General features: G+C 39.0%; 1 protein-coding gene across 3 annotated transcripts in view; it reads right to left on the bottom strand.

The window, feature by feature from the left end:
* TTC28 (tetratricopeptide repeat domain 28) overlaps nt 1–23,211 on the bottom strand; it is a 1,879,863-nt gene that overhangs the window by 1,548,331 nt on the left and 308,321 nt on the right. The window lies entirely within an intron of this gene.

Genomic DNA, 23,211 nt, shown 5'->3' with positions numbered 1-23,211 from the left:
ATGCTTATCTACATGAATGCAAATGATATAACACTATGGTATTAGAGCAGGTGTCTGTAATCATAAACTTCAGTTAGAAACTTTTTTCGCCTACTGTGCTGAGAAACTATGGTCTTTGTAAGGTTAGATTGTTACTATTTTCACTGCAGAAGCCACACATGGAGATGTATATTGTAAGTCAGTTTTTAAATAGGAGGTAGTACCTTTAATTCAGCTATTTAAATTTAAGACTGGACAGCAGGAAGGTGGCTGATGCTGTGACTGGTGCAGAGTTACTATGATGCCTATTCCATGAAAAAAAAGGTATATGAACCAGTCAGCAAATGGAGTTTACTGTAGTTTGTAATAAATGAGTGTTATGAGAGGTGCTGAGATCAGTGGGAGGTAGACTGACATCAGACTTAGGCATGAGAATGTTTGGTACTTACATATTATCGCAAACATGTTCCAAATAATATGAAACTCTAACGCATGGCACCTGTTGACTGACTCTTCTATCTCAGCTCAAATGTCGAACATTTTCATGAAAATCTTGTAACAAAGCATGAACCACAAAAAAAAGCATCACTGGAAAGAACGAGATGCACTCCGATGCTTTTACGACGACAAGCAAAGCAGACATGTCTTACTTCTGTATCTGTTGACCGACTCTTCTATCTCCGCTCAAATGTCGAACATTTTCATACTAAGCAGTAGGAGATGCCACACGCTGCTACTTGTACTTGTTGGGCTGTCACTTGGAGGTCTGTTATGGTTCATAGCACTCAGTTTGCTTACTTTTAGCTTGATACTTTGTATAGGTCAACATAAATTTGAGTGGTGATGGTGCATTTAGTCAGTTGTTATTCTGCTGCCGCTTGTCTGTATCACTGTAAAGTCCTGTCAGTGAAAAGAGAAGTTCCCCATGCTCCCATATGTTAGGGGTTGCAGGCCTCAATTCCAATGTTAAGAAAATGAAGTTGGAAAAAGTACATAAAATGTTTTCCCCTAAATCACCGAGGATTACAGTGAGTTAGCAATGCGATGCATTCGCGTTTCATAGTATGTGGAATCTGGTTGCGATAATACATAAGTACTGAATGTTTAAAGCAAGTTAACAGTTAGAGCAGGAGTAATAAGAATTTAGAGGTTGATTAACATTTGAAGACACAGTACCGGCATATGTTTGATACCAAAAGAAAGATGGAGGATAAGCTTTAGATCTTAGTACTGATCGATCATTTTGTTTAGTGATATGGATATTTAATTATGAAGGGGTAGAATGCTTCTGATTTAGACTGAAAAGCACAGTGGTAGGTTTAGCCACATTTGGGGTAAAGTGATTACTGTCTAGATGAGTAGAAGATCAATAAGAATTGTTCCAAAGCTTATTCTAGTGCAGTCTACCCATGGATAAGCAATGAAGGGTTCAGCCATGGTGACCTACAGCAACCAATGCTCATCTGTTGTAAACGTACTCAACTCTGTGTTGGAAGAACAAGAAATTTCCCATAAGAACACATGCAAAGAGTATAGGAGAAGTGAAAGGAAGCACAAGAAGGTGCTGATCGGTTAGCCGTTTGGAAAAGAAAAGCTCTGAATCTTTAAAGTCTACCAAGTTTCTGACTAGTCCTGGCAAACATATAAAGTCGTGACCACTCTTGAGCCGATTATCAGTGGTTCACAAAAGCTCTTTTGCAAAGGTAACTCCTTCAGAAAGGGACCTGGTTAACAGAGGATGTGAGAAGACTGAAGCATAGGATCTGGTTTCACAGTCTAAAAGAAATATGTGTCTAAGAGCAGAAGAACATGATGCTGTTTTACTGCTATTAAAATGCTGCCTTACTAATCCATAGCTACAATAAATGGAAACTGGCTGTAGCCTGAAGTTAAGACAATGACATATGGTCATCTAAGGCAATGATGGTTTCATCAGTGTATAGAAGGAGCTTTGAATCTACATGACAGTCCGTCATATCATTTGTAAGGGTTGTACATAATAGTGTGTCCAGAAGAGATCACTATGGAGCTTCAACATTTAGTGGGAGGAACTGATCCATTTAACAGCTTCTGTTACCTTGGGTATGTAGTTAGGAAACCATATTCTGACGTTTAAAGAATGTCCATACCCAGCCAAGACTCCCTCAAGCTTCACACGGTAAACAGTGTCAAACACATTTGATAGTTCCTGGATGAGTGCACCATCAGATTTGCCATAATTGGTTGGAAATGTATTGAAGAACATGCTAAGCTGTGTTTATTGCTGCAGCCTATGAACAGAAATAAATCTTCAACAGAGAATGAGCTGGGAATGTCACTAAAACGGACTTTCTACAACCTGATGGCTGAGATTTTTGTTAAGATAGTAACTCTCTCTCTCTCTTTGAAGAAATCACTTTACATGCCTCCTCTGAATTCTGAAAAAAGATGAACTGTAATGACAATGTTGAGACCCAAAGTCAAACATACACTCACTGACAACTGTCTTTGCACATAGGCTAAGGTCTACGCCAGTCACTGATTCAAGGATGCTGGCACTACCTCACACTGCTGCCAAAGTATAAACAGGCTGTTTTAAACCAAAGGACTTAGGGATAATTCCTGTTTCCCCAATAATGAAAGGCTGCATGTGTTCATTTTAAATTACTGTGTGTCAGTATTATATGTTTTAAATGAACACAAGTCAAAATGTTCTTGTTGATCAGAACATATCAAAGCATTACTTTAAGACAGGTTCTTGAACTTAATGGGTAGAACATTAGGTACCAACATATCACTAGGTCACTGTAAGTGATCTGCATATCGCTTGTATCACAACGTACCTTCAGAGTTTGACCAGTTGCAGCTTTTCCAAGTAATGAAATTAGTCCAAGGTGTCAGGCTGCAGTGACCTCAGCAACAGGCCCAAAAGAAAGTAATGCATTAGTTAAGTATTACCGACAGTGAAACTACTGAATTTACTGTGTCAAAAGCCATAGACTGAAACTAATTTGTTTTTAACAAAATGAAAAGACTCTGACATTACAACATAAAAGGTAGAATGTACTCACTCTGGGGCCTACCCACTTTCACAACTCCTTAAAATATATTAAAATACTGTTCATCCTCTATTCATATCAGCCTCTAAAAGAACAATTTGTGACATTGTTTCCGAACAGGAGACTCACGAGGTGAGAGCAGCTGGCACAGTTCAATGTTTCTGTGATTTCATATATGCAACCCGTACATTTAACGAGCCTAGCATATCCTCAGTTTACATTTACAGAGTTGTGACAGACAGCAGTAAGGAAAAGGACGGTGCCCTACAAGGGAGGGGGTCTTCAGTATGGGATAACATGTTGCAACTTAAATGAGGTGTTAAGGAACTGCAGTCATAACAAATAAAGGTCCAAATTACTTAAGATATCGTGCACAATTCCTTGTGTATATGAAGTTATTTCTTCTAAGACAGCTGGTGAGATTAATGTATTCACCAAAACACAATGATTAGCCAGACCAACTCACTGGCACTCAAACATACTGTAAACCATTGCTCGGCCTCCTACTCTTTCTTTCTTCAAGTAGCTGACAGAACAATATTAAATATGGTGGGAGCAACCTCCAGACAAAAGTTCAGAAGTAGACTTCCCTTTTAATTAGTATTTGATTGCACTTAGCTATACTGTTCAGGTTTGCTAGTTTAAACAGACTGTTTGACCTCTGTCCCCATGAACTACGAAAATGTATTTAAACATTATATTGTGAAACTTGGCAAGAAATTCTTACATTTTGTGATATGCCTGCTGTCTTTATTCCTCTGTTTCTGATAAGGATGTTTCAGGTTTCTTCATTCAAAATACTTGCCAATGGTCAGTTGGTTTGCCAGACCACTCCAAGAATGCTCACTTATTGCATTAGAAAACACAGGTGAGCTAGGATATGATCCCCTATTTCCTAGCAAACTAGCTCTGATTATTCTTCTACTGATATCTCCATTTTTTTCAGATTAAATGAAGACAGGACATAAAAACTTCAGCACTGCTTCTACAGAGAAAGAATCATGATGGAATGCAGCACCATTTGGCTCATAAGTTGTTTGTTTATTGACTCAGTTCCATTTCAAGACATGGCCCTCTGGCAACACAGACTGGAACTTCCCATCAGCTGTAGTAGTGAGCCAAACTCTTACTGCAAATACACAGCCTAACTCAAAATGCTGGGAGAGTCAAGTCTGAGGACCAGGTAAAGATTTTTTTGTTGTTGTCTCTTTCGGCTTTTCCCGGTTAGGGGTCGCCACAGCAGAACTCCAGTCCGCTAATGATTGGCAGTAGATTTTTACGTGCCGAGTTGCTGGCCCTGATGCACAACCTTCAACAAAGGTATGCCCATTCACGCATGTCTCAACACAGAAGACGCTTTAGCCGAGAATCGAACAGGACAACATCTTACTGTGAGGCGACAACCCTACCACTGCAGTTTTCAGGACCAGGTAAAGATTATATTCAATATTATGACTTCAAAGAAAGTTCAGGAAACAGTTTAGCAACTTGTCTTTGGCATCTGCAAATTATCTGAGTCTGCTGATGAGAATGGCTCATTTCCCACAGCATCAAAAATAAACAACAAAAAGGCATCATTGTCATTACAAATTACATTACATTGTCATTACAAATACTTTTAAAGTTCTAATCCTTTTCTTTTAATTTGTGACTGGTGTGCTGAATTAAGTACAACAAAATGGGTTAAGGGGACTCTCTGGTCAAAGAAAACATGTTCAGGTATAACTGCAGTAGGTAGAAAGGTGCAGCGACTCATGTACAATGACGAACAGTAGAAATACAGACATGCTGTAAAGTTGAAATACACTGCTTAGTTTCATTTATAGCCTGTACTATTAATTCATGTTCACAATGTGCAAAGGAAGAGAAGCAGCCAGGTTTGTTTGCATACCAAGTGACATGGCCAGCCATACTAAGTTTCCAAATGAAGCCTATTAAACATATCTGCTCAGACTACTACAACTACTGTCCTACTTACTGTTGCATGTCTGATCTGTGCTTACTACCACAAAGTTAGTGATGCACATGATGAAGGTAAAGGAATGTTTACCTTTTTCATCTCAAATAGCAATGACAATTGTGTGAGGAACTCTGCAAAATCTCACATCATCTTTTGGCAAGGTTCATTGTGGTCCTCACCTCTAAGAGACAACAGTCTCCTACTCTGCACGTCCAGATGGAGTTCAGATAAAGTATGCAAGCTGCACAAAAAGTATGTAAAGGGCTCATCAGCAGTGGATAACATTCCTTCTGTATTTATCTTTGCTGTTGCAGAGGCTGTTTTTGATCCAATAGTACATAAATTAACTGATACACATTGGCAGTGCCACAAGCATAGCTTGCAGAAAGCAAAGATATGTCGGTCAGATTTGAAGGAGAAGAATGCAGAACAATTTTACTGGTCAGCTGCCTTGCTAATTTATTCAAGAAGGTGTTACATGACCAAATAAGTGACCACGTCTATCAGCAGTGTGCACTATGTGGTACCTATTACTGTTTTAAGGAAGCACATAGGCAACACAATTGTAACAAAGTATTAAACAATTGTAAGAAAGTATTAGCCTTGATTGGAGGGATAAAGGGTTGGCCACACCAGAGCCTTCTTCCTTTTTTAATGTTACTAATAAGATACACGCATAAACATTAACTCAGCTCCAGGACTATCCTTAGCAAATGTGGGATCCAGTTCTCATTTTATTTGGTATAACTATGGTATCCAAATTCCTCTGTGTTCACCAAATATATAAAAGTTTGTGAAAGTTTCGAGAATTTGTCTCCCTGCCTCACGGAACATACAGCTCACTGAATTAAATGTGCCTAGCCCAATAAAACCCTATGTAGCAAGATACCTGTATACCTTCCAATCTTTCCCACCCACTGGGGCCAATAAATTTATTAAAGGTCAAATGCAAAGACTTTATTGCATTTTTAAAAAAATATAGCCACAAGTATATCATATCTTCATTGCTGCAATTACTTATTCCTGCAAAAAGAAGTCACTTTTACTGCTATACTTCTGAAAATAAACTTTAAAAATCATCTCCATATTGAAATGTCAATACTAGAAATACCATGTGCTGACAGGCTGAAAAAAAATGACTAAAAAAAAATCACAGGAGAAGAGAGATTTTTGAAAATAACTTCTCCTTAAAAATTCTTATCTTTCAGCCACACCATCCCTTATATATACTAATTCTGAGATTGCCATACCTTAGATAAAAGGGAATATTCCAAGAAATGGCATCTCGGACTTAGTACATGCAAGTCCAGTCTTTTGGCCATTTATTCTCTGAGTTTCAGGACTCATTCTAGTCAGTCCCAAGATTTCAAATGGTTGCCTTAAAATCTGCTTCTCACCCACAGAAGTAAAAGATGTAAACTAAAAAACAAATAAAAACACCTCCTTAGTAACTATATAAAAGGCTGAGCAATACAATTTTGGAGATAAAGTTACAGCACTAGTAATACTAGAACTGGAGGTTAAAGACTGATGATTGAACCAGAATATCAATTTATATTAGATTATATAAAACCAAAATTTCATTTATCTTAAATCATGCATTAAAATGTTTAGGCACCCTATCCTGTTTGTTCCAAGCTAACAACCCAACCTAGTCCCCCCCCCCAATCTATCAGCTGAGAGTAAAACAAATCTTTTATGTTCTGTTAAATTAACATTTCATTTACAAGTATGGAAAATATTTACATGGAAATATATTCACAGGGCATTTATTACACCAGATAAACTAGCCAAATTCAATTCACTTGATAAATCCATTTGTTGAAGATGTTCTTTAAACTGTAAAGCTGATTGGCCTCATATATTTTTGATTGTTATTAATATAAAAAAAATTCTGGGAAGAAATTACTATTTTTCTCCAAGCTATATTCACAGACACCTTTATTTTAACCAAATCTTTAGTCCTCGTAAATATTAATGATACTATTGGAATGAATAAAAAAGATCTATACCTACTTTGGTCCATACTAGCTGTGGCAAGGAAATGTATAACTAGAAAGTGGAAGTCTTCACAAGAACCTACTCTGGAAGAATTCTTGAGACTGATGGAAGAAACAGTGACATTAGAAATCAAGGTGAAGGAATCGAGAATTTTACCTAAAACATGGACAAACAATCCTTGGGAAAAAATGTTAACTCTTATTGAAAGATTGAAAATGAACCCTAAATAATTAATGTGTAACTTTATACTTTATTAATTGAATATTATAAATTTTTGTTACTAATTTCATATATTTTATACATTTTTTCCCCTCCTTTGTTCACGTCAATTGTACATAGTGTATATAAAGGTTTATAATACGTGTTTATTAATGATTGTATTGTTAAACATTATATTATTTGGAAAATAAAAAATTACTTAAAAAAAAATATTAGTAGTTCAAACTGGATAGTCAAACAGCTGTATTTTTAAACAAGTAATGTAAGTTCAATTACTATGTGATACCAGAATGAGAAGAAAGATATTATTTGCAAAATGCAAACCAAAAGGCAAACAGCTGCACTGAAAACAAGTTAATAATAGCATGCTGAAAAGGACTGCAAAAATATAAAAAAAGAGTCAGGCTTCCTAAATAAACACAAAAATAAAAATGTATTTCTTTCTGTAGCAGGAGTTAAACATACCACATCCTAAGTAATCTGCTATTTGATGTAACATATAAAGCAAACTATTGTATTGCCTTATATATTCACACATACTGTAAAATAGATTTTATACCTTTTGTGTAACTGATTTCATACCAGCATCAAATATCCAATGTCCTTATCTAAATAAGCCCAGAGACTGACAGTCATAAATAATCTAGCCTTTGAAGTCCCTTCAGACTGCAGTAGGACAGCAAACCGTCATTTACATCTCAGCAGAGGTATAGGAAGTTATTAGGCTTGCTGCAGTCCGCTGAGAGTAATTAAATTTAGGCATCAGAGCCTACTCTATAAATGGGAGCTACAAAAGCAATTACTATAACTTGCATTCATTTGGTAAATAATGCCAGAGTCCCTTGAAGATAATATGAAAGGAAGACCGCTTACCCTACAGCTTGGGCTGGGCTGTGGACCAGCACAGCCTGTAGTCTAAAAATGTGATCACCTTTAAAAAGGTACGCAAGAGCGGACACAAAAGGAGCTTAATTACATTTTTATGCTTAGCTGTCAGACTACCCTCTCAGACTCCCCTTCTCCCAATACAATGCTGTGCAGTTCTCTTAGATGTTTTCATGAATTTCAGAATAAATACTTAAAATCAGAAAGCTGTAGAAAAATGTTGAAGATATAAAACAGACGAAACATATACACACAACAGAGTCTGTAGCATCTGTCAGGCTTATGTGTTATATTTGTCATTCCTCTGGAGGACCACAATTGAGGTTTTTTGCAAAAAAACAGACTAAACATCACAAAATTCAAAGATGGTGCTGGAATATTCTGTTGTATGAGTTTTTGGAAAAGATGCAGACATTATTTCTGAGTGTGGCACTGTCCTTGTGGGTGCTGTTCATTAGATAGTGGGCTAACCAACTGCTAATACAGCACTAGTGGTGATGGTATGAGGAAACCAGCAGGCTCAGTCAAGACCTTACAGCATACAAACCACTGTAGTCCAGAATTCATCCATCCACAACCCATGTTTCTCATTTTTGTACATGGGTTCAGGGTGTAGTGACAATCATCTAGAACCAATTTTCACACCAGTGGGTGGCCATCCCTACCACTAGTGGTCTTCCATACCACATACACATCCACACTCATGTTTTTGGCCAATTTAAAGAGCCTAAACCATGTACTGCAAGTCTTTGGAATGTGGGAGGAAACTGGAACACCAGGTAAAAACCCATGGGGACACAGGGATGACATGCAAATTCTGCATAGACGGCACCCCAGCTGACAATCACACCAGAGAATATTTTGCTGTGAGGTGACAATACTATCCACAGCAGTCCTGAACGCGTATGTCATATAAGCTCAACTGAGGTAAAGGAGGCTGGTTAAAAATCATAAGACTGGGTACTTATAGAGACAGCTATAACTCCCACACTATTTGATCTGCAGGATCCTGTGCATACATTACTGGTTACATAATTATATATTTGGTAATTTAACTGATTATTCTAAAATCCATTTCAGCCTTGATCCGTGTCACAAGGATAAGAGTAAATGTGACAGATATAGGTAATTTTAAAGTGACATTTCAGTCAGCATACTGTGTGTGTCTGTACATCGATACACATGCATACGATAATCCCAAATGTTAAAAATACATATGCAAAACCTCTTTATTTCAACAAACTCCCCTAATCTCACAATGCAGAAGCCTATACACACCACCTAACCACACAGCACTCATCAGAAAAGGAAAGCAAAAAAGTTTCCTTTTGTGATCAACTGTTATCCAAGCAAATGCACACACACACACACACACACACACACACACACACACACAGTAGTAACACTAACTTCAGTCACACTTTGTCTGAATAGTAACACTGTTATTTTTAGAAGATAATGTGTAGGTCTGACGTTAGGCTTGGTGAAGCAGCAGGGTTAAGGTTTGTGTTATCACACATGACTAAGGATGGGCGGGGGGGGCTTTACTAATTTCTGTCCACACTATAACAGTGCTCTCTAAAGATGAGTATGTAATCATTATGAAAGTGCTGCTATTTTAAAAACACAGTTGGTCATTCTCAAAACATCAGGGCAAATTCTCTATCATAACCAACATCAGATATACAAGTTACTCTGGACTGCTTATGGACTGAAAATTGAGCATTAAGAAAAAAAGCCAATTTACAATGATACTATACTTTTGACCTGTTCTCCCTACTACTGATATGTCAAGGTGTAATAATGTATTATATTGTACTCTTGATGAGTGGATGGGAGATCGTAGGTTTACCCCGGGTATCACTTCTGTGTCACTGTTAGACAGAGGCACAGTATACTAACCTCGAAAAAGGGCATAGCAAAATTAATTTAAAATGGGTGGCAAAAGCCAAACATACTCTGGCTAGGCTTATAAATGCCCTAGGGCAGATAGCCTAGTATGAACCTATGAATCATGAAATCAGCTTATAACAGTTCACAGTATCCATACTCATACTGTCTTCCAAGATTTATGAAGCAGACACTGTTGCTGTGTTTGGAACTGGGGTAAGTAAAGTTCACATCTGCTCCCTTTGGGATCGTGGGAGCGGGGGCATCTCAGCTACCATTTAAATTGGAACGCATCCAAGCAAGTCAAACATAAACTTGTTCAAGTGCAGAAATACAAGCAGATATGTTGGAGGGATCTGCTTACCTGTTGCACACCTAAGGTCACCCTTCAATGTCATTTAACCAGACAAATCATTGTACCAGAACTGTACAGCTGCAGAAGTCCAGTTTCAGCTGCATGGCCAGAAATCAACACATTCCACAACATGGCTTATTTTACATAAAACCGTGCCCAGAATCCTTCGGTCTTGGGCTTGAAAATAAAGTGTATGGATCTCAATTGTACATCCTAGTTTCTCCGATTTTATTATTTTGCAGAAAGGCAGTTGCAGCAGGATCCAGAAAATACCAGGGCTCTAACAGTTAACAGGCTATGTCCACAAGGCCACAGCATTTTTGTTTCATGTAGTTCCATAAAAAATAAACATATTAAACAGAAAATGGTGGAGTCCAGAGGTTTAAATTTTCATAATTTCCTTTTTGCCTTTTAACTTGAGTCCCCCAGAGAGAAGACCTAATTCAAAAGGCTCAGAACTTCGTGCACCTGAATCAATACCACTTGGCTTTAGAAAAGGAGTCGGCAGAGTGCACTCCACTGGATATACATTACACACAGGAATAGTTAATCCTACAGAGTGTATTTTCAGAGGAGCTAAACCTTAGTCTTCGATCAAAATGAATGAACATTTAGAAGAGCAACATGTAGCGTCCATGGCCCACTCCATATACACACACATGCATATGCACAAGTTACACAATGATGAAATGTACACAAAAGGCTATTGTACTGTGAATTGTATCAGGACCATACTGCAAATAATTCTGATAGCAAAAAATAATTCCTTTTCCCAGGACTGAAACATAGTAAAAACATTACAAGGTCCCTGATAGATAAAGGCACGGTAAAATTATTATCTGGTCCTGGAATCTTATTTCAAGGGGAACGTTTCACCAACAATAAGAACAAACATAGCTAATAAGTCTCTGGAGCTCACTAAAAGATTTAAGAAAGCATCAAAAATTGTGTTTTTTGTGTGTGAGAAACAGAATGTTTTCACAAAGTTTGGTAAAAGAGACATTCAACTACACAGCAGGTGTCTGTAAAATCATCAATTCTGTTTTGAGAACAGACTATACAGCACAAACCAACACAGTGACGGTTCCAAAGATCACAAAGTAAGTGGTTTTGAAGGGATCTAAACCAGTATTATAGACCGAATCCCCTAAGTATGCACCACTAATTTAATCATAGCATCTACAAATGATCTCTGACAACCAAGGCCTACAGCTTGAGACACATCAACTTCATGTACATCAAAAGTAAACACAAAAACATACCACATGACAGCTATCTATTTTTGTTATCAACTGTTATTTTATGATCTACAAAAGGCTAAATCTAGAAACACTTACAAAAATGAACCACATAGCTGCAAAATAAAGCAAATTGTTCTAAGTTAACAATAATATGTACTGATGACATTACCAATGAAACAAAACAGAAAAAAATAAAATTACATATGTACAAAAAGTTTCTCATTGCAGTAGAGAAGTCATAGTTAAGAAGAGAACAGATGAGAACTGCATGTGCAATAGTGTAACTGACCCTGCTATTTATAAATGTCTTTGTGCTTCTTTATAAGCAAGCCATATAACTAGAATAAAAAATGCTTTGGCATAAACCCTTTTACGTGTGTATGTACACAAAGTATTCCTAGGCTGGAATGCATTAAGAAGAAAACAGGATAATTGGATAAGGACTCCAAAAATGGATTATCTGTTACTTAATTAAAAAAACAGGCAGTTAGCTACCACATAGTCAAGCTCATAAAACTAAACGCTAAAGATGATATGCAAATGAGCAAGCATGCTTTACAACACAGTAATAATAATAATAACAATAATAATATTAAAATTATCCAGGGGGAAAAAAGCTAACACATATACAAATACGGGACTCAGACAACATCATTATTCACTTAAAACTAACCACCACCAAAGTGAAGCAGACGTTAATGCTACACCCTCTGTGCTCTAGGAAATGGGGTTCAATTCTAGTCTCAGGATGTAGTCTGTTGGAGCCTGTATTTCTGCCCTTTATTCATATTTTTCTCCAGTGCTCTGATTTACTCAAAAAGACAGACTTCTGTGGTTAATTCTATTCTTTTTGGTCGGTACTGTTAAGTTCTTGTCAGCAGGTTTCCAACATGAGAGAGCTTTAGACTCAGGAAACCTCATTCTGCAAACACTGCCTGTAGTGTTTTATTTGATGCCATTACTGACTACTCCAGTTGCTGTGACTGGTACAAAAATATATGTAGTACATAAAAGTTGGCTTACTTTCCAGTTTAATTCCCCACCACTGGCCCCCATCTCCCATATTTTATTCTGCAACCTCTGCCTGTCCATGTGTTACCTATTTATTCTCATGGAGGCCAATATATTTCTATTTAATTCTTAATTTAACTGTCACATATAACAGCTGCTCTTAGCAACTCAAACATAAAAATATAATGATATAATATGATTTCCAGGAAGGATACATATTTTCCAGAAAAGTCCACTTAAGGTTTAAAACTGGTGTCCTCATTATTTCAGCAGCGAAGAAGGAGAAAATTTCTATTTTACTGTTTTGCCACAGCAAGAAAGGGAAATCTATCAATGATCTTTTTATCATTACTGCACACTCCTTCCACCTTGGGGTGAGAGGTATATCCTGAGGTCTGCCGTTGCTGTTTAACTGCAGAACTACTATTGATATGCACTCTCTCCCATCATGCACACACACCATTCCCAGCATGTGAATGCTGTACTCTATATATATATATATATATATATATATATATATATATATATACACACACACACACACACACACACACACACAGTTAACTGGTGTATATCATTGGACACCCAGAATCCTGTTTGTATGCTGGCCAGGTGCATGCTTACAGATCTTATAGCTGTCACAGGTCACCATCAAGAATCAGTGTTATAGCAAAAAAAAGGCCTACATGCAATATTGTATGATTTTATGTCTTATGTGTGCAATATTAACTATGTGAATCTCCTTTTTGATGTTATTTATTTATTTATTTTTATCCTTTGTTGAGCTGATTAGCCCCCCTAGGCTAGTAACCTCTTTTCTTGGGAAACCTGATACAGTATTTATACTACTAGGGGGAATTATTCGGGAAACTGTTCTATTCTTTTTAACAAGCTTTGCCAACTGAGCTACCACGAACCCAAGCAGATGGGACCTTGATTTAACATTTAATCCAAATGATGACACGTCCAAGAGTCCCCCCCCCATTGCTGCACTGTAGAGTCACCAAGCCATCTGCCTGGTATGAGAATAGAACCTATAGCCTTCTGCACCAAAAGGTTAGTATGCTACCTCTTGCACTACTGACATCGCTTGTTGTATAATTTTATCTTTATCCTGTTTGAGCATTATTTCTGTGCTAGTATTAATAATATGGAGAAATATAAATGGAAAGAAATATTATAAAAGAGAAAATACACAAAGTGAAATGAAAGAAACAGAGGAACAACTGGCTTGAATTATGTATCTGTTGCAGTTGGGCCTTTCTGGTCTGGCATACCTGATAGTGGGGCACCATTTTTCTTGCCGAGAAAAGCCTTCATTCACTTCAGTAAAGATATGACAGAGAAAAAAAACATAACTGTCCTGCTTTCTCTTTTGTGGTTTAAAAAATATGCCTCATTTTAGTTCAAAATGCTCAACAATATCATCCCCTTATGCTGATCTTGCATTTCTAAGCTGGGTAATTGGCAAAAGAAGAAAGAAACGGTCAAGTGTTGACTGACAAATGCATTAATAAATGGGAAGGAAAGCTGAGATCATCAAACCTGAGAAATAAAGGTTTCTGCTAATAAACGCTGCTGGCAAAAGGAATACTACAGTTCCAATACTACAACGGACTGTTGTGTAATACAAGGAATACCCTCAGATACTCTGCATAAAGAAAGTAATCTTTTAATTAATACTCACAACAATATTACCTCACATGTCCCAAATATACGTTTTATGATCAGGAGATGTCAAATATCTGCCCTGTTTTGGGAAAACCAAGTGAAAGAAGTAATTTGATGATATAAGCTATAGACTACAACTTTAATCACTAATTGTATTTCTTATTTAATTTCTGACAACTAGATAAATGAATTGGTCAGATAATCTTTTCAGTCACAACTTTGGCTATTTGGCAAAAGCAATGCAATACTTATGTATATAATTGACAAAAACACACAGAGGTACACAGAATAAGCAAAAAGTACAGTTTTGTACCTACCATAAATGTAGATGTTCGAGGATTCCCTTGCTGCAGTCCTGACAATTGGCATTTCCTCAGTCTTTTCTTGCCCCAGATGTCAGAAGACCCAAAAGACAAGTCCCAAAACAACCTGCACCAAAAACATGTACAATATATACAGTAATATATACAAAAATATAAGCATGTAAACTCACCTACACAACCACTCTGAAACACAGTGAGGAAGGAGAACATCTACATTTATGGTAGGTACAAAACTGTACTATGTTCTTCCTTGCTGCAGTCCTGACAATTGGGTAGAATCCCAAAGCAGAGGTAAGGGAGGCTGGCAAATTATAAAGTAGCAGGAGCTGACAACATGCCTTGTAAAACAGCTGTGGCAAAACCAGCTCTAGTCTTAGAGTATATAGGCAGGTGATAATGCCTAGAGAAAGTATGCACTGAACTCCAAGTAGCTGCTTCCAGAATATCCTTAGTTGCCACCCCTTAGAAATGCTGTTGAAGTGGCAGTAGCCCTAGTGGAATGAGGCCTAATCCCAGCTGGAACCTCTTTGCCATGATGGGAATAACAAAATGCAATGCAAAAGCCAATCCACCTAGAAATAGTTTGCTTTGACACAGGCTTGCCCTGTGAACTTAAAGCAAAAGAAACAAGTAACTGCTGAGACTGCCTAAAATCTTTAGTCCTGCTCAAATAATAACGAATTGCCTGTGTACAACTAAAGTGACCAAAAGCTTTACCCCTTTATTTTGAGGATCTGAAAAAACCGTAGGCAATTGAATAGTTTGGTTTAAAGCCACACTAGAAACCACCTTAGGCATAAAGGAAGGATTAAATGATACCCTGTCCTTATGGAAAATCAAAAGGGCTCTACTGCCATAAGGGCCTGCAACTCAGATACCCTTCTTGCAGAAGTAATAGCCAACAGAAAAGCAGTCTTCCATGACAAATATTTCAATTCAGCAGTAGCTGCAGGCTCAAAAGGTTGTAGAGTAAGTTTTTCCAACACAAAATTGAGATCCCAAGCAGGAGTCTTATATTCTTTGCCCTCTAAGAAACTGCTTGAACAAAGGATGCGAAAACAAAGGTGGGTCACAATCATAGTGAGCTGAAATTGCTGCAGCATGAATCTTTATGGAAGAGAAAGACAAACCTTTGTCTAATAATTCAGTAAGATATTGAAGAGCCACACTCAAATTAGGCGAAATCTCCAAATTCTTTGCTGTACTCCAAAATAAAAATCTCTTCCATTTTTTCATTCACTCTCCTAGTACTTAGCCTTCTGCTAGGCCTTCTAGCTTCCATAATCACATTTAAAACTTGTTGAGGCAGAATATGCCAAGCTGTGAGATGAAGAGATTGAAGCTTGACATTGAGCAGATGACCGTCCTTCTGAGATAACAGATGAGGAATCAGAGGTAAAGGCCATGGAAAATCATCCTTGGCCTGTCCTGTCTGACCTTTAGTAATACCTTTGGAAGAAGAGGTAGAGGTGGAAAGGCATAGACATGAAGGTTTTTCCAACTGAAAGACAGAGCATCCACTTTCCAAGCTGTGTGATGAAACCCCTTTGTGCAATACTTTGGCAGCTGGTGGTTTAGTGGAGAAGCGAACAGATCTATGTCTGGAGTTCCCATGACACTGTCAATTTCTGAAATACATGAAGATCCAGTTTCATTTGTCTGCTTAATACATCTGCTAGCCAGTTCTGTGCTCCTGCCAGAAACCTTGCCTCAAGAGTCAGTTGCAGATAAAATCATTGCTTGCCTGCATAGAGGATAAGAATGTGTTCCCCTTGCTTGTTGATGTACCACATGACAGTTGTGTTGTCTGTCAGAATCAACACCTGCCATCAATGGAAACTGGACTGCTAACATCTCCTTCATGTTGATATGTAGATGCTGTAGTCTGATCCACTTTCCATTTAGATGAGCTCCATCTGTCGTAAAATCTGAGGTCACAGAGAGTCCCTTGTTTAGGTGACATTCCTGAGCCCACCACAAGAATTCCTTTTGAAGGCAAGGTATTATTTGAATGACAGTGTCCAAATCTTGGCAGTGCTGTGTCCATACATTTTGAGATACCATTGCAGCTTCCTCATATGCAGTTTGGCATTGGGAAGCACCAGAATACAAGATGCCATGAACCCTAATGCTTGAAGGACTGTCCTTGCAGTCAGCACGGACTGATGAGATAGTTGGTGGAAGTAAAGTGACAGACTCTTTTGTTTGTCCGGGGTTAAAAAGGCCATCTGGGCTGCTGTATTCAGTCTCACACCCAGAAAGCACATGTCTTGAGAGGGTACTAGACTGGACTTTATTTCGTTCACAGAATACCCTAGGCATCTTAGCACTGCTATGACATATTCCAGATGCTGTAGAAGGTGTTCCTTTTCTTGAGCCAGAATCAGGCAGTCGTCCAAATAAGGATAAATTTGAATGCCTTGAAGCCTGAAGTAAGCTATCACTGGAGCCAGAACCTTTGTGAATACAAGGGCAATGCAGAGAACTGATAATGAAAATCTCAGATACTTTCTGCAACTTAGCCTTATGGGCACATGAAGGTAAGCTTCCTTGAGATCCAAAGTTACCATCCAGTGATCCTTGCCCAGCAGAGGTAACAGTTGCTGTAACGTCAACATCTTGAACTTGGGAATGTCCAGATAAGTGTTGAGGATAGATAAATCCAAAATTGGTCTCCACGTGTTCGGTACTAGGAACAGGCGAGAATAAAATAGGGACTGGCTGAATAGCCCCTATCTGGAGTAACTGAGAAACTTGCTTGTGAGCCTCTTTTCTTTGTGGAGGAGGAACATCTGGCATGCCTTTGAAAGGGGCATTGTGTGGAAATAAAATCTGTACCCGTGATGAATGATATCCAGCACCCATCTGTCTTGAGTGATTAAGAGACAATCTTCCTCCCAAAGGAGCTGCCAGACCCCTGGCAGCTGAAAAGGCAGGTCATTGGTTCTGCTGGACTGACCCCTGCCCTCACCAGAAGTCTGAGCAGGTGAACTGTCTGAGACTGGGAACCATAAGCAGCAGGCCAATTTCTACTAAACGCTGCACCTGCAAAAATCTTTAACAGTCTGCATAGACTTAGCTTTGTCCTCCATTTTCTTTAAAACTGCTTCCACAGGCGGTCCAAACAACACATCAGACTGTAAAGGAGCATCCAAAATCCTGGTCTTAACATGCTCAGCTAAATTCTGATCCTTCAACCAAGCAAGAACAGAACTAGTAGCAGCCACCGAGGAGGCCTGAACAGCATCAAAACCACACTGCAAAGAATGCTTACCCACTTGTTCAGACACATGAACCAAATCCAGCAATTTTACACTCAATACCTTCCGCCAAAGCATCCACCTTAGATTTCAATTGTGAAAGGAGATAATTCTGATATTTCAGCATATGAAATTGAGTGGAAGAAGTATATACTTTCTTACCAGAGGGTACAGGATTTTAACCACAGAAGCTTTAACACCTTTAGGCCCCTGAGAAACAGTTTCTGGGTCTGGGACTCTTAAACAAATACTCACCCTATAATACCTATCAGGCTTAACAGGAGCAGGAGGCAAGGAATCAGGGTTCAGAGAAGCCTCTGCAAAACATCCTCCACCACATTCAACACAGGAGGAATAGCTAAGGGCCTATGCTGGGGCAAAACAAGAATTCCCTAAGCCTTTTTCTGGAGTCAGAGTAATCTTGGCCTTCCCATTTAAAGTGCTCCCTCATGGAGTGAAGAGTCTCTGAAAATGAAAATCCTCAGGAGGAGGAGTGGAATCATCCACATCAGAATCAGAATAAGTAGGAAACTCTGCAAGTCTTCCACAGAAGACTCTGAAGCCTGTGAACACTGTTCAAAACTATCAAACTCCTGTTCCACCCTAGGCCTCTTATCAGGTGGGGCATAGAACCTCTAATCAGAGTAATCAAATCTTCTGCCATTTTAAGCATATGTTTCGGCAACAGAAGGAGAGGCCCCCCTTGGGGAGAGAGGGAAGAACAGTTACCTGAGAGCCCCCTCAGCCTGGAGACTCCTGGCAAAACGTTCCTCACCCCTAGACTTCACTGTTTTGTCCTTCGCTTCCCAAACACTAACCTAGCACAATCAAGCCTCCTTAAATCTAGCACAAGAGCGGCAACCAACAACGCTCAGGCCCTAAACAAGGTATACACAAAGTATGATAATCCATCTGCTTCCCACAAGAAATACAGTTATTCACTTTTCTGACATCCGGTTAAATACTGAGGCAAGAAAAGCCAACTCTGTATTCGGTCTGAAACAAAATCTCAGAACGCCAACCTAAATTGCTTCTGCATCGGACCATGCGGCAAAAGGACTGCAGCAAGGGAAGACGAAGAACATCAACAACGAGTAATCCTAACGGGAGTGGAATAATGCATACAGTTCAAATAAGATTTAAGTGAAGTAAGCTATAATGAATATGTGTATTCTTATTTCATACAGCTTCTTACAGCAAAGCAACAGACTACAAAACATGGGGAAGCAATTAAATGAGATGTACTGGTAGAAGAAATGTATAGTTTAAAGGAAAATGACTATTGCACTGCCAACTTGTCCAGGGGGAGACTTCTGCCCATGATCCCAAATAGTCTCAGTGATTGGGATGGTGCCATAATCACGACAGACAGAAATTAGCATTTCAACACTGAAGTGGGGCCTGAAGCTAACTGATATAATGCATAAGATGTCAGGAAGTCTACCTCCATTACTGCAATCAAAAAATCCCAAAATGCACAGGAAAACATATGCAAGTCAAAGAATTGACTAGTAAGCAAAAACATATATTGAATAAAAAAATCCACAAATGCACATGAAAACATATATGAATCAAAAAATCCCCTAGTGCACAGGAAAACATATGAGTCAAAAAAGTTGTCTAGTGCACAAGAAAACATATATGAATAAAAATATACCCAGTGTGCAGGAAAACATATATGAATCAAAAAATCCCCTTGTGCAAAGGAAAGCATACATGACATTGCTCCAGTCTGAACAATTTTACCTTCCCAATTTTCCAGTGGTGCAGCCCTGTGGTAATGTACTGGAGTCACTATTATCCAATGGTGCAGCCCTGTGGAACAGTACTGGAGTCACTATTCTCCAATGGTGCAGCCCTGTGGTACAATACTGGAGCCACTATTCTCCAATGGTGCAGGCCTGTGGTACAGTACTGGAGTCACTATTCTCCAATGGTGCAGCCCTGTGGTACAGTACTGCAGTCACTATTCTCCAATGGTGCAGCCCTGTGGTACAGTACTGGAGTCACTATTCTCCAATGGTGCAGCCCTGTGGTACAGTACTGGAGCCACTATGCTCCAATGATGCAGCCCTGTGGTAGAATATTGGAGCCACTATTCGCCAATGGTGCAGGCCTGCGGTACAGTACTGGAGTCACTATTCTCCAATGGTGCAGCCCTGTGGTACAGTACTGGAGTCACTATTCTCCAATGGTGCAGCCTTGTGGTAAAGTACTGGAGTCACTATTCTCAAATGGTGCAGCCCTGTGTTACAGTACTGGAGTCAATATTCTCCAATGGTGCAGCCCTGTGGTATAATACTGGAGCCACTATTCTCCAATGGTGCAGGCCTGTGGTACAGTACTGGAGACACTATTCTCCAATGGTGCAGCCCTGTGGTACAGCACTGGAGTCACTATTCTCCAATGGTGCAGCCCTGTGGTACAGTACTGCAGTCACTATTCTCCAATGGTGCAGGCCTGTGGTACAGTACTGGAGTCACTTTTCCTCCAATGGTGCAGGCCTGTGGTACAGTACTGGAGTCACTTTTCTCCAATGGTGCAGGCCTGTGGTACAGTACTGGAGTCACTTTTCTCCAATGGTGCAGGCCTGTGGTACAGTACTGGAGTCACTTTTCTCCAATGGTGTAGTCCTGTGGTACAGTACTGGAGTCTCTATTCTCCAATGGTGCAGCCCTGTGGTACAGTACTGGAGTCACTATTCTCCAATGATGCAGCCCTGTGGTAGAATACTGGAGCCACTATTCACCAATGGTGCAGCCCTGTGGTACAGTACTGGAGTCACTATTCACCAATGGTGCAGCTCTGTGGTACAGTACTGGAGTCACTATTCTCCAATGGTGCAGCCCTGTGGTACAGTACTGGAGTCACTATTCTCCAATGGTGCAGCCTTGTGTTACAGTACTGGAGTCACTATTCTCCAATGGTGCAGCCCTGTGGTATAATACTGGAGCCGCTATTCTCCAATGGTGCAGCCCTGTGGTATAATACTGGAGCCGCTATTCTCCAATGGTGCAGGCCTGTGGTACAGTACTGGAGTCACTATTCTCCAATGGTGCAACCCTGTGGTACAGCACTGGAGTCACTATTCTCCAATGGTGCAGCCCTGTGGTACGGTACTGGAGTCACTATTCTCCAATGGTGTAGCCCTGTGGTACAGTACTGGAGTCACTTTTCTCCAATGGTGCAGCCCTGTGGTACAGTACTGGAGGCACTTTTCTCCAATGGTGCAGGCCTGTGGTACAGTACTGGAGTCACTTTTCTCCAATGGTGCAGGCCTGTGGTACAGTACTGGAGTCACTTTTCTACAATGGTGCAGCCCTGTGGTACAGCACTGGAGTCACTATTCTCCAATGGTGCAGCCCTGTGGTACAGCACTGGAGTCACTATTCTCCAATGAATGATGCAGCCCTGTGGTACAGTACTGGAGTCACTATTCTCCAATGGTGTAGCCTTGTGGTACAGTACTGGAGTCACTTTTCTCCAATGGTGCAGGCCTGTGGTACAGTACTGGAGTCACTTTTCTCCAATGGTGCAGCCCTGTGGTACAGTACTGGAGTCACTTTTCTCCAATGGTGCAGCCCTGTGGTACAGTACTGGAGTCACTTTTCTCCAATGGTGCAGCCCTGTGGTAAAGTACTGGAGTCACTTTTCTCCAATGGTGTAGTCCTGTGGTACAGTACTGAAGTCACTAAATATAAAATGAAGCAATACAAGCAGACTGAGACCAGCTTGTCATTATTGTGAGGACTTATAAAGAGGACCAAAAAAAATTAAAAGATAATAATAAGGAAGTGTAATTAAAGGTCAAATTAAGCTAAAAGAGCAAGAAGATGGGTAGTATAATAAAGAAAAGAAAATAAATCAGTTGTAAGTACAATTTGAAATTTCACAGGAGGAACACCAGTTTTAGCAGAAAACAGCAGTATTGAAGTAAATAACACTAGCTGTTTAGACAGTGTTAGCCATGATCAATAACACAAGTACAAGAACATTTGACCTTAGAAAACCATTTTAAGTATCAATGTAAATGTAGAAAATTGTTATGGTTTTCCTAGTACCCGAGTCTGAATTCCAACAATCGGGTGTGATTTTTTTTTAGGAAAGGCTTTTCTGCCTACAGCAAAGTGCTTCACTTATCTTAATAGACGGGTTCTTACAGTGAATTTGTAATTTAGATGGGACAGTAATTACAGCTGAAAAGTTTAAATGTTAATGAGTTTAGCAGTTGGGAAGCCAGTTTGACTTGCAGAGAATAAAGCAGTGATGTTCCCTATGACAATACTGGAAATATTAATATTTCAAGCTCTATGATTTCTGTACAGATTAATAATATATATATATATATATATATATATATATATATATATATATATATATATATATATATATATATATATATATATATATATTTATATATTCTAACCCAGGGATGAGGACATTGACTGTCATGGCTTTCCTGGTTTACCTTCTTAGCTGATATGAAATTTAATTTTTACAATTCTCAATACTCTCCAGTTTAGGATTTGAGTGTTTCTTCATGGGCATCTGCTGAAAATGGGCTCTGTCCCAGTTGGACTTTCCCAGTAAACAAATATTAAATAAATATATTATGAAAGGATAAATCCTGATCCAGACTGACTGCTCTGAAGCAAATGCACAAAAAGTGACCTTGTAGATCTTTAACCAGGATTATTTGTGAGGAGAATACTTTCTGAGAAATATCAAGCAGGATTATAGATGTCATGGAGGAACTGATAAAATATTTGTTATTGGCTAAGTTTCAGAGACTGCTGAAGTCATCCCACAGCTTCTTTTCCAAAATTATAGCAGATCATGAGATTGACTGATTACAATATCGCCAACATATAGAATACCATAGTGTTTAATACATCCCATGAGAGGTTATTTACAAATAAAGTCAACAGTGGCAGACCCAGGACTGACCCTGATTGTACTCCTTTCAATAAGAAGCGTGTCAATAATTAAATTATTGGTAGAGTCTTGAAAGGTTCTCTCATTCAGTTAGCTGGTGAAAGAACCACTGAAGAACAATGTAGGGAAATCGTCAGTTTTTGAACAAGATGATTGTGGGCAGCATTTTGAAATGCAAATTTTTGCTCTAGAGCTATATCCTTTTACGAGCACCCTGATCTGTTTACATTACTGAGTTAAAAAACAAAGAGCAAACAAATTAAACCTTGTTTCACTTTTACAGCCATTACCTAGAATGAAAAGGCAAAACAGCATAAATTGGCAATACAAAACAGTCAACCACTATGTCTTTGGCAGGTGGGAAATTGTCTGATGAAAATGTACATGGATATATAGGGAAAACATCCAAATAGTACTCGGACAGTACCTAAAAATTAAGATCA

The sequence above is a fragment of the Protopterus annectens genome, chromosome 4.part0, assembly GCF_019279795.1.
Source record: "Protopterus annectens isolate FY-2018-M chromosome 4.part0, PAN1.0, whole genome shotgun sequence".
Taxonomy (NCBI): Eukaryota; Metazoa; Chordata; order Ceratodontiformes; family Protopteridae; genus Protopterus; species Protopterus annectens.
The sequence above is the reverse complement of the archived record's forward strand: the minus strand, read 5'-3'. Positions and strand labels throughout refer to the sequence as shown.